Genomic DNA, 10,953 nt, shown 5'->3' with positions numbered 1-10,953 from the left:
TGCAGAAATTGAAAAAAACGCAGACAATAGCAGAAATTGAAACTTGACAGCAATTGCAGAAAACGCAAAAAACAGAAATCTTCCACACACTCCTTCCCTGCCTTTCCTATGATAGAAATTGCACCACAAGGAAGCGTAAAGTGCTAACCGAGCTTAGTGTAGGGCATATCCCCGGCAGCGGCGCCAAAAATGTGCGCTCCTTGCCGCACTGTCGAAGCAAGGGACTTGCCAATACACCGTATGCGAGCCACAAACGGCTCCAAGCACACAACAAGCCTAAACTAGCAAGCTCAAGAAAACAAAGGGTGTGTCACTCACCGCTCTACGCTCGCCTTCGTGGTGGATTCCTCGCCGCGATGAAGAAGAAGCTGCAGTCGTGCCGCGCTCAACCGCTTCGCCGCCGTCGTGCCTTCGTAATGCTCGATCGCACACACACTCTCCCTCTCTCTCTCTCTCACACACACACACACACAAGGAGGTGAAGAAGAAGAAGATGGAGATGGAGCAAGAGCACTCTTCAATTGCACAAATGAGAGAATGAGTAAAAATTAGGTTTAGTTGGCTTTTATAGGAGCTCACCCCATTCACACTTGGGCGCCCATGCTTAACCAACTAATCCCTTGAATGTCCAAGTTAAAGTGCGCCTCTCATCGACGATCACTCTACCTTTCCCTATTGGACCGACAAGCCCGGTACCTGACTCTACCAAATACATAATACGCGTCCATCGTAGGTGATGGGGTGTCCGTGTGCCGTGAGGGTTAACAGGAGGCGAATCCAGCAAGATGCTTTGGAGGGGAAAGGAGGAAACGCGTTTGTTAAAATGAAAAAGAAAAAGGTAAAGTGTGTTGGCACGCGTGGACAAGATATTTTCTCCATCAGATGCACCAGCCAACGTGGGGGGTTTGCTCTTACATGTTGGGTTGCAGATTTTTTGCGTGCCTCTCTCAGCTCTGCCGGATGGTGTCGCAGAACGATTCTTTTGTGAGGCAAGGTGCACGTCAATAGGGGAGATCGGATTCGGTTTCCCACTGCCACTCTCTCTCTCTCTCTCTCTCTCTCTCTCTCTCTCTCTCTCTCTCTCTCTCAGGCTGAAGCGAGGCTCTCTGTAGCATGCAATATACGCAAAAGGAGATCTCCTCTAATCCCTCTATCTCACTCGCATTCGATGCGGGCCCGGATCGCCCACCTTAGCCTGGTTCCGTTAGTGCGTGCCTTGCAAGCACACACTGCAGAGGCGAGAACCTCTCATAGTGCAGTGGGGGACTAAGGAGGATGGGCCTGCAGACGCGAATGAGGGCAAATGGCGAGTACTGTGCTGGGGTTGAGGTCTCGCTCACAACCAACGCTTCTATGTGAACAAGGACGAAGCCTCCAAGATGTTCTTTTCTTTGGGAAAGGAGCGACGAGTCAAATGAATCTATGTAGATTGCTCTTTATAGAAGAGAGTGGAAATTGTTTTACATGCCAAAATAGCACATTGTACATGAGAATCGAATGCTTTCCAAATTGACAAGCTAACATTGAAGTTATCACTTGCTCGCCAAAATGATAAACTTAGGCTGGTTATAGACCGCGTGCCCAAGCTTGGGCACACAGACGTGGAGGCTAGGTGGCGTTTGCTGATACGCAGGGCAGAAAGGGCAGAGGACAAGGTCTCGGACAGGCGATACCCCCTGCCCAAGCTCGGGCGGGGGTTGAGCTTTTGCCAGGTAAGCCAAAACCAAGCGACGAACCAATGAGCTGCTAAAAATGATTTTGCTTTATGATAAAATAATGTATCCAGTGTGTAATGCATGCCTGCCCATCATCAAAAGTGACGGGCACCCGCATTGGCTGTGTGTATCCAGCCTTAGATTAGAATCAAAAGGGTCTCACCAAAGCTTTGAGAAAAAATTTAAGAGGCGTGTCCACCGCAAACCCCCCCCCCCCCCCCCCCCCCCCCCCCCCCCAAAAAAAAAAGAAAGGACTTCTGACCAAGTTTTAGACTTTTGAAGGCTTTTACTTGCACAAGCATACTTCCGTAGCAACCATCTATTCTCAACATTGATTGATGTAAACTCAAGCAAGCCTACTTCTCTTCCATAATGGAATAATCAACATCTTCGCCTTGGCTTGCAATTTGCTAATAAATACGCTTTGAAATTTTGAGTTCATTGAACCAAGGCTCGAAAAAAGGACTTTGTGGAATGTGCTGTATTTCAGTTTCACTCAAAATGAACAAATTAGTTGAAGTTTTGAGAGGGACAGCTATACATGAATACAAAAATTATCCCTAAATTTTCTAGAATGTGAGATGGTTGTAGTCCCATCTTGTCTAAATTTGAGCTGTTTAATTTTGAGGTGGTCATTTTAAGCATGTTTCGATTAAGGAAATTTGCCTTCTCCCAAGCACTTGTTAATTACATAAAGAAAAGAATGCATTTATATCTTCAAAACTACCTAAAAAGTCTATTTCAAAGCTCAAAAGAGTTGTCAATTCTTGGGAAGAACCGACTGCCTTCAAAACCCACAATTTCCTTAACCCACCTTGCTTACTATGATACCCTGCACAGCTCCATCAATGAAACACTGCCTTTTTAAAGGAGCATACAACCTAAGTCACACAACCATACTGCCAGGAGCTATCGGAAAGCCCTTCTCGAAATTGCGTGGGAGATCCCTCCAATGCAGAGGTTGAGAATGAGTTGGCTTTGTTGCCACACAAAGACTTGCCGACCAATGAATCACCCACAGCTCTTCCCGTATTCATCATCGGAGCTTTCCAATGGATCATCATAGATTTTTCAACTGAACAAACCCCAAGGACATCCAAGCCTTATTAGATATAGTTTCATAGTAGATGAGCCCACTTGTCGCAATGCATACAGCCGATTTCCCAATGCAACTACAATTGTTTAGCTCTGTCATCAAAGACCTCATTGGGCCATAGCTCCGGCACCAAGCTCCATTTTCGTGTTGCTGGATCCCATATCTCTCCAGACTTCTCCGCATCTAGCCACCAATTAAATACCAGAGCCCTCCCAGCACAAGCCCAACGGCTATCGTGCGCTTTACATGCGGGTCTGGCAATGCCTCCCACATTTTTGTCTTCAAGTCCAGCCTTTCTACTCCTTGAGTTCTCTCCTTTCCGTGCATGCCATATCCGCCTGCCACATACAGATAGCCCCATCCATGTCTACGACAATGGAGCTTGTCTGATGCAAGCAAGGGGCTAATGTGGTGGGGAGGGAAGAGTACAATGACTCCTCCCAATTCATGCTCAAGCCATCAAAGCTATACACACCTTGCATGCGATGAAGCCGGCTATCGACCTTGGATGAAAGAAAAGGTCCCAATCTTCAGCGCCGCAATCAAGACTTAGCTCCCTACTGCACCCATGAAAGAGAACTGGAAATAATGATGCAGGCGTCGTTGAAATAGGTATTTTGCGACCGTCATGCCGAATAGGGTCGGTTATGGTGAACAGAACCTTCCTGTCTTTTAAAAGAAAATCCCCGTCGCCTATAAAAACTGGCCATGCCTCAGAGATGTTAAGAGCTTTTCTGATAGAAGTCATGCTTGCAGGTTCCATCGCATCCTTCCATGAATGAGAGACAAGTCTGCGGTGAGTGTGTAGAGAGCGCGGTAATCTAGCCAAAATGCAGAGGGCTAGATCATCGGGGAGGTGCAGAAAGATGCTGCCTACTACTAGCAGGGATGAGGAGGCTGATGAAACGCTACTCCGACAGGTTGTGCGAGGCGTTTCACTTTCCGAAGCCTCCTTGCTCGTATGCGCTTTGGGCGCCATAGCTATAAAACAGAGAAGAGGGATTCCCAGCGTGCGTACACACATAGCCTATACATACAACTTCCATTAAGACGCATGCACCCACACTTAGCGCGGGAAAGGAAACTAGTCTTGCTTGGTGGGCCTTGCTATATAACATCTATACAATATAACACGACATATGCATGACATCTTGTATAAAGTTGCACAAGTAGCCAGTTGACCGAGCTTGTGATATGGCATGTGTTACAAAGGTCTTGTTGTGCGTGACTACAAACTGGGGGTAGTTGGGCAAGATCACCGAGCAAGAGAACACATTTGTTGTTGAAGGGATTTGCCAATGTACTGCTTGTTACGTTGATATTTTGTCTTACGATAAGGTCAAAAGTTGTTGGGCCGGTTAACATGGGTAGCTCGTCTATAATTATAATATTTGCCTCTTTTATGTCCAAATATCACTCATCGGTCTCGTGAATAAAGAGGGGATACTGTTGATTCGTGGCTAGTATCTTGAACTAGTAATGGATTGTAGATGCAATGCTGTTAAGTCTTGTTGTTTCCGCTCCGATGGAAAAGCACCCAACGATAATACAAAAGTGAGAGTAGCAGGAGTGTCTATTTCATTTGTTTGTCGACCTCGTTCATCGTTATATATGTGAGGTATGCCATTGTGCAGGAGGGACATATTTCTAGATTGTGAGCAAAGATGTCACATTGCATGTTCCAATCTTTATACAATGGAGTAATTTCAAACATGACCTAGCATATGGACGATAAGCTAGTTTACAGTTGGTTGGAGTTTGATTCCTAGAAATTGATGCTTGGACTATAATTTTACAGCTCTTGAGAACTTCATAATTTTATAGGTCTTGAGACACGTATTATGGTATCAATTATTTAAAGCTAAAGTAAAGATGCACAAGGTCAATTCACGACTGCAATACACCACGTGCATTCACTACTTGTGTATTCCCTACTATAATACATCACATGCATTGGTTAGCAACCGTATGCAAAGAGTTGCGTGTGCATTCACTACTGTAATACATCACATGCATTGGTTAGCAACCATATGCAAAGAGTTGTGTGTGTAACTAACATCATTGCAGATGCTGACCTACACCAAGTGTATAGTTCTGAAAACTAGATCCAAATAAACCGAAGCAAAGGAAGTAATGCGCAAAATTCTAAAATAAGCAAATAGATAAAGCATGAATGAATTGCAACAATAAATGAGGTGCTTTAATGACTTGCAATGTTATACTTTTGCTTTTTGATTGTCCAACCTACAGTCCGATATTTGAGTCAAGCTACAAAAAGGCAATGTAAATAGTTAAACATATCGTCTTCCAATGAAACGTCACAAACTAAAAGTGCAAAGTATACAGTGCACGTCATACAGAGGTGCCATACAAAAGTATGGTGGAGAGCTAGCACTATGGTCTCTCCAAAAAATTATAAGAAACAGAAGTCGTGCTCTGTCCTGAAGCGTTCATGTGTTGTGCCAAGCAAACGCATGCACATGGGAAATTGGACGCAGATAACGGACCTTGTAGTGTTGTCAAGCTGGAGTAGTGCTTGTGCAATTGAAACATGTAGTGTTGTGAATATATGTCCTCCCTACCATACACAAAACACGTAGAGGTAACTCTATGTTCTATGTCCTTTGATCTCTCTCTCTCTCTCTCTCTCTCTCTCTCTCTCTCTCTCTCTCTCTCTCTCTCTCTCTCTCTCTCTCAAGCCGCTTCGGTCGGCAATTATGTCTTCTTGCCTCCTTGTTGACTAACCCGCCTTGTTATGTATCGTGCTTCCTAACTGCACATGATAATGGGCATCTCGAGGTCACGGTCCCCATAGCGGAAGGCACTATATTCATTAGCTTAGCCTTCTTTGAGTGCATTGGCTGTAACGCTTAAGATAAGGTTTTATTTTTCTTGAACCTTTCTTCTCCTCTCCGAATGTAAGCCCGTCTCCTGTTTCGCCTCTACTTGAGCCCATCTCATGCCTGGTTGCGCACGTCCATCTTCCTAAACTGAACTGGTGTACATCGTCTCTCTGACCTGCGAAACCTCTTCAACCACGACCTCCACTCTCTGTCCAGATCTGCAGGCTTGCCTCCGACATACACTTGATCACGCTCCCTCCAACCCACCGCCTCTTGCTTTCACCCTTTTGGCTTCGCCTCCTAGCGCTGGTTCAACCTCTCGCCCTTGCTACGCATGATCTCCTGGTCCTTTGACTCTTCACCCATCCAAAACACCCCTAAAGCTACCCACAAGACTCCGCCATTTAAACTCCATTGCATTGCGCCCAGAGGCGGTTCTGTGCCTGCACGAATCCACATGCCGCTACCTCTTAAGGTCTTTTTCTTTTGGGAAGGTTTTCTTTGAGAGTGCTCATCACGTCCGCAAGCTTCCGAAGTACCCTCCAGCTTGATGATCTGCGAAATATAGCCAGGATTTGGAAGGCCCGGCTTGCTGCTGCTAACACCTTATCAAAATAGAGGATATTAGTTTCCAATACTCTAAAACTTTCAATCCGACGTCGTCAATCTTTTACTTGCACAATACGTTCTTTTGATGACGCAACTGTCCGCCGATCCAGGCACTTATGCCACTAGGTTGCTGGAGGTCATTAGTCCTCGTCGTTGAGAGGCCAAGGTCGGGTCAGTCCAGCTTGACAGAGGCTGTTGCCCCGCAGAGAGAGAGAGAGAGAGAGAGAGAGAGAGAGAGAGAGAGAGAGAGAGAGAGAGAGAGAGAGAGAGAGAGAGAGAGAGAGAGAGAGAGAGAGAGAGAGAGAGAGAGTGTGCAAGTGTGTCTCTGGCCACTCTTTGCGAGAGAGAGAGAGAGAGAGAGAGAGAGAGAGAGAGAGAGAGAGTAGGCTATGTACGATGGAGCAAACAGTGACATAGTCTACTCTCTCTCTCTCTCTCTCTCTCTCTCTCTCTCTCTCTCTCTCTCTCTCTCTCTCTCTCTCTCCATTCATACAGGATATCCACCTTTCTCTCGTGTGACCTATTGTCTACCCCTATCCCTCCAACTCTCTCAGAGTAGAGATCGCTCTCTCTCTCTCTCTCTCTCTCTCTCTCTCTCTCTCTCTCTCTCTCTCTCTCTCTCTCTCTCTCTCTCTCTCTCTCTCTCTCTCTCTCTCTCTCTCTCTCTCTCTCTCTCTCTCTCTCTCTCTCTCTCTCTCTCGCAAAGAGTGGCCAGAGACAGACTTGCACACTCTGAGCTACCTGTGAACTGCTTGTGGAGAATATATTTGCAGTGCTACTGAGAGAAATTGAGCAATGCAGAGTGCTTTTTTAATCTTATTCACTTGGTAGCTTTTCACACGGAGTTTGTTTTATCTAGAGCTTTTCATGGCAGCAATGTTTTTTTTAATTTAAATATAGTGCCACGTGGTGGCTTCTGCGTTCAGATATTGGAAAAAGTGACCTTGGGCTCACCAAGTAAACACACACACAGTACCCACCAATGCACTAGATTGTGCTTGCCAGCAATGTGAGCAATATGAAAATTGAATTGCGAAAGAAAATTTGCCCACCTCATTTGTTTGTTGGAGAGCTTGGTTTGTGTCATGAAGTACTTGAGACTTTGGTGGTCCGTTCGTAGGATGAATGGTAGTGCTTCCATGTGTCTAGGTCATGAAGAACAACTAATAGTTCTTTTCATATATGCCCAAGATCTTCTCATCATATTTGAGTATTCTACTCTCATATGCTATGGCATGTTCTTCTTGAAGCAAAGTTTTTCCAAGACAATCACCACAAGCATCACATTGGTCCTCAAATAGCTTTTGAGAGATCCGGAAGTTTATGTATAGGTTGAGAGGTAAGCTTTTCTTTAAGAAAAAATATTTTTGTGCTTTTGCAACCCATAGATACTCAACGTTCTTTTTTGTTAAGTCATGTAATGGTTCAGCAATTAGTGGGAATTTCTCTATGAACCGTCTCTAGTATGTACACATACCAATGAAGCTTCTTAGTTCATGTAGATTCCTTGGATTAGGCCATTATTTTATTACCTCTAACTTTGTTGGATCCATGCGGATTCCATCTTTAGAGATAATATGACCTAAATATTGAATCTCTTGTAAAAAAACTCACTTTTCTTTTGGTTTAAATAAAGCTTATTCTCTCTCAAAACTTGAAAGATTACCTAGAGATATTGCTTGTGCTCCTCGAGTGAATTGGAGTAGACAATAACATCATCACAGAACACTCCAATAAACTTGCAATGGGATCTAAAAATTCCCTCCACCATCCTGTTAAAAGTGGATGGGGCATTTGTCAAGCCAAAAGGCATGACAAGATGTTTGTAGAGATCAAATGTAGTGTGAAAAGAGGTCTTTACTATATCTTCATTGACTATCCTTATTTGATGATAGCCACTTTTAAGGTCAATTCTACTAAAGTAGGTAGACCCTTGGAGTTTGTCAAATAGATCTTCTACCCTTGGCACATGAAATCTATTTTTGACTGTAATTCTATTTAGTGCTCTATAATCGACACACATACGATATGTGTCGTCTTTCTTATGCATTAAAACAACAGGTGAGCGAAAGAGATATGAGCTAGGTCTCACCATGCCTTTCTCAACCAATTCATTTACTTACCTCATAATCTCCTCTTGTTGGGCTTGTGAGACCCTATAAGGAGGCTTGTTAGGCGGAGAACTCCTTAGAAAGAGTTCTATGGAGTGATCATCAATCCCTCTTTTTGGTGGCAATTCACCAGGGATATCTTTGATGAACACATCTTGATATTGATCGAGGAATTGAGATAACTCTAACTCCTCACTAGATTGCTCACACACTTCCATAGAATTAGACTTATCACTAACAAGATCTTTGACAAAAATCATGTACACAATTCCAAAGAGATGAAATTGTGGGTAAATCCATTGTCAAAGAGTATGAGAGCATCATGCTTTTTTATCTTTCCCAAGCATAAGAAAGGGGAGATTCTTTGCATTGAGCAACCTCTTGTGGAGCCTCAACCATTGAATCTCTAGGTTGTTCATTGCGAGCATTCTTTTGAGGGCAATTTTTGCAGGAGTGCCCTTGCTCCCCACATTTGAAACATTTATTTTTGTTACGGTAACGTTCTAGCTCTTTAGGAGAGAGTTGATTTTTACCTTTATAAATGCCTTTCTCCCTAGCTCTTTTGTTGTTGTTGTTGTTGTTGTTGTTGTTGTTGTTGTTGTTGTTGTTGTTGTTGCTAGGAGTACCTTTGAGAGGAGACGATGTGTTATTCTTCCCCTTGGACTCGCTTCGTTCTTTAGTCTCCATGGTCTTAGAATTCCTGTCATAATAAGTAATATCTAATTCTCCTAAATGATTCTCTCATGTTGAATTGATCATTTAATATGGGGAAGTGCCAAGGGAGAAAAAGCTAGAATATTGGTTAAGCTGGCAGACCGGACACAGTAGGGATCCAAAGGAGGGAAAATAGGGATCCAAAGGGGGGGCATCTGCAAAATAGCAAGGTGCACCAATGGGCTTAAAAGAACCTAAGGTTAAGCCCATTAAGACTTCCAAAATGCTAAGGTTCCAAAATTCAAAGGTTGTGTCCAAAGGTCAAAAGCCTAGGGAAATTGGATGCTTTGTGTGTGTCCCAAAAAGTCTTTCACAAGCCCTACAAAGGAGGGGGCGAGCCCAAGAAGTAGGGGATGAGAGAGAAACTCACACACACACACACACACACACACACACACACACACACACACACACACACACACACACACAAGCTCCCTTTACACAAAGGGAATGAGGGACACATGTCAGCTCCCTAGCCTAGATGCCCACAAGGTGTACTCAAATCCTATTGGATGCCCTTGGAGGTGGACCAATGAGAATTAGGCTAGAATAAATCTAGTTTAATTAATTTAAAAACACTTAATAAAAGAACCAATAGGAATTAAGCTCTCTAGAAGACTATTGGACAGTCTCCCAAGGGGTCCAATGAGCATTCAACAGCCCAATGGCTTGCCTGATTCCTATTGGCCAGGAGACGAAGGGGTACAATGAGAGTTTTGTTGCATTAATTAATTAGCAAAAGCTCTCACAAAAGGTGAAAGGGGGACACATGTCAGAAGGCTATCACTTATGCTACTTAATTTCCATTGGCTAAGCCTCGGGGAGGTCCAATAGGGTGTGAGCATGAGAAACTAGCAAGAGGGGTCGACCAAGAGAGAGAGGCGGCTGATTTTTCAAAGGCATTATCCACACACACTCACACAAACTCATGTGTGAAGCAAGAAGACTCTCTCTCTTCTTCTCAAGATTTAATGAAAAGCTTATCACCTACTCCAAGCTTGTGAGAAGGGAGGCCTACACCAACAACTCTTGGCTTTGTGATGCAAATCCAACCAAGAGCCAAGCTTCAATGCATGTTCATCTCCTCTACCATGTTAATTACTAAGCTAAGCTATGCTAATATGAGTGATTATGTGAGGAGATGTACATCTTTCTCGTAAGACTACTCCTTCTTCCTCTCAATCTACTCTCATACCCCGCTAGCTCTTACCATCTTCGAAGGTGTGTGAGGTCTTGGATCTGAGATCGTGAGGGAATTGATGTTGTGTTTGATAAGTTTTTTTCTTAGTGCTTGAAGTTTCCGTCTTCATTGCACTAGCTAGAATTGAAGGAACATAAAGAATTGTATTGTAAAATGTCTCTGTTGATGGGAGAAACCATAATACAAAGCCTTTTGGAGGGGGGGACCGTCTCCATGCAAATCCGGTCCTCAATTGTTGTCAATTGCTTAAATTCTCTCTCTTTTGAAGTATTGTTCATGCTATCTAACTAGGTGTTATACTTTTTGTTGCTCTCTCCACCCAAGCACTCTTGTTATTCGCATTAGGAATCCATTCTAATGAAATGCTCACTATGTTCATGCTATTTTCCACTACACACAAGTTACTAGGCCATTAAATGTTACATTGGTATCAGAGCACAAGGTTTCTCTTTTCTTGCTCAAGAAGGGAGGTCCTCAAGCTAGCTATAAATGACTAGTATTATTTATTGCATGTGAGTAAGTAGAATAGGGATTTTTCAGCCTTGCAATGCACCTGCCTTTGTGCAATTAACGGGGCATCACCGTCGAGAGCTATGGTCTCAATAGTGGAGTCCTACGGGGCTTGCCTACAGCTTAACCTATTGAGCTATTAGAAGCTTGAGAG

At 43.8% G+C, this 10,953-nt stretch overlaps 1 pseudogene; it reads right to left on the bottom strand.

Annotated features, from left to right (window-relative positions):
* Positions 1–2,211: 2,211 nt before the first annotated feature.
* LOC147465903 (F-box/kelch-repeat protein At3g27150-like) lies at positions 2,212–3,341 on the bottom strand (annotated as a pseudogene).
* Positions 3,342–10,953: the final 7,612 nt, after the last annotated feature.

The sequence above is a fragment of the Adiantum capillus-veneris genome, chromosome 1 (assembly GCF_014529385.1).
Source record: "Adiantum capillus-veneris isolate H3 chromosome 1, ASM1452938v2, whole genome shotgun sequence".
NCBI classification, from domain to species: domain Eukaryota; kingdom Viridiplantae; phylum Streptophyta; class Polypodiopsida; order Polypodiales; family Pteridaceae; genus Adiantum; species Adiantum capillus-veneris.
This window is presented reverse-complemented; position numbering and strand designations above follow the sequence as displayed.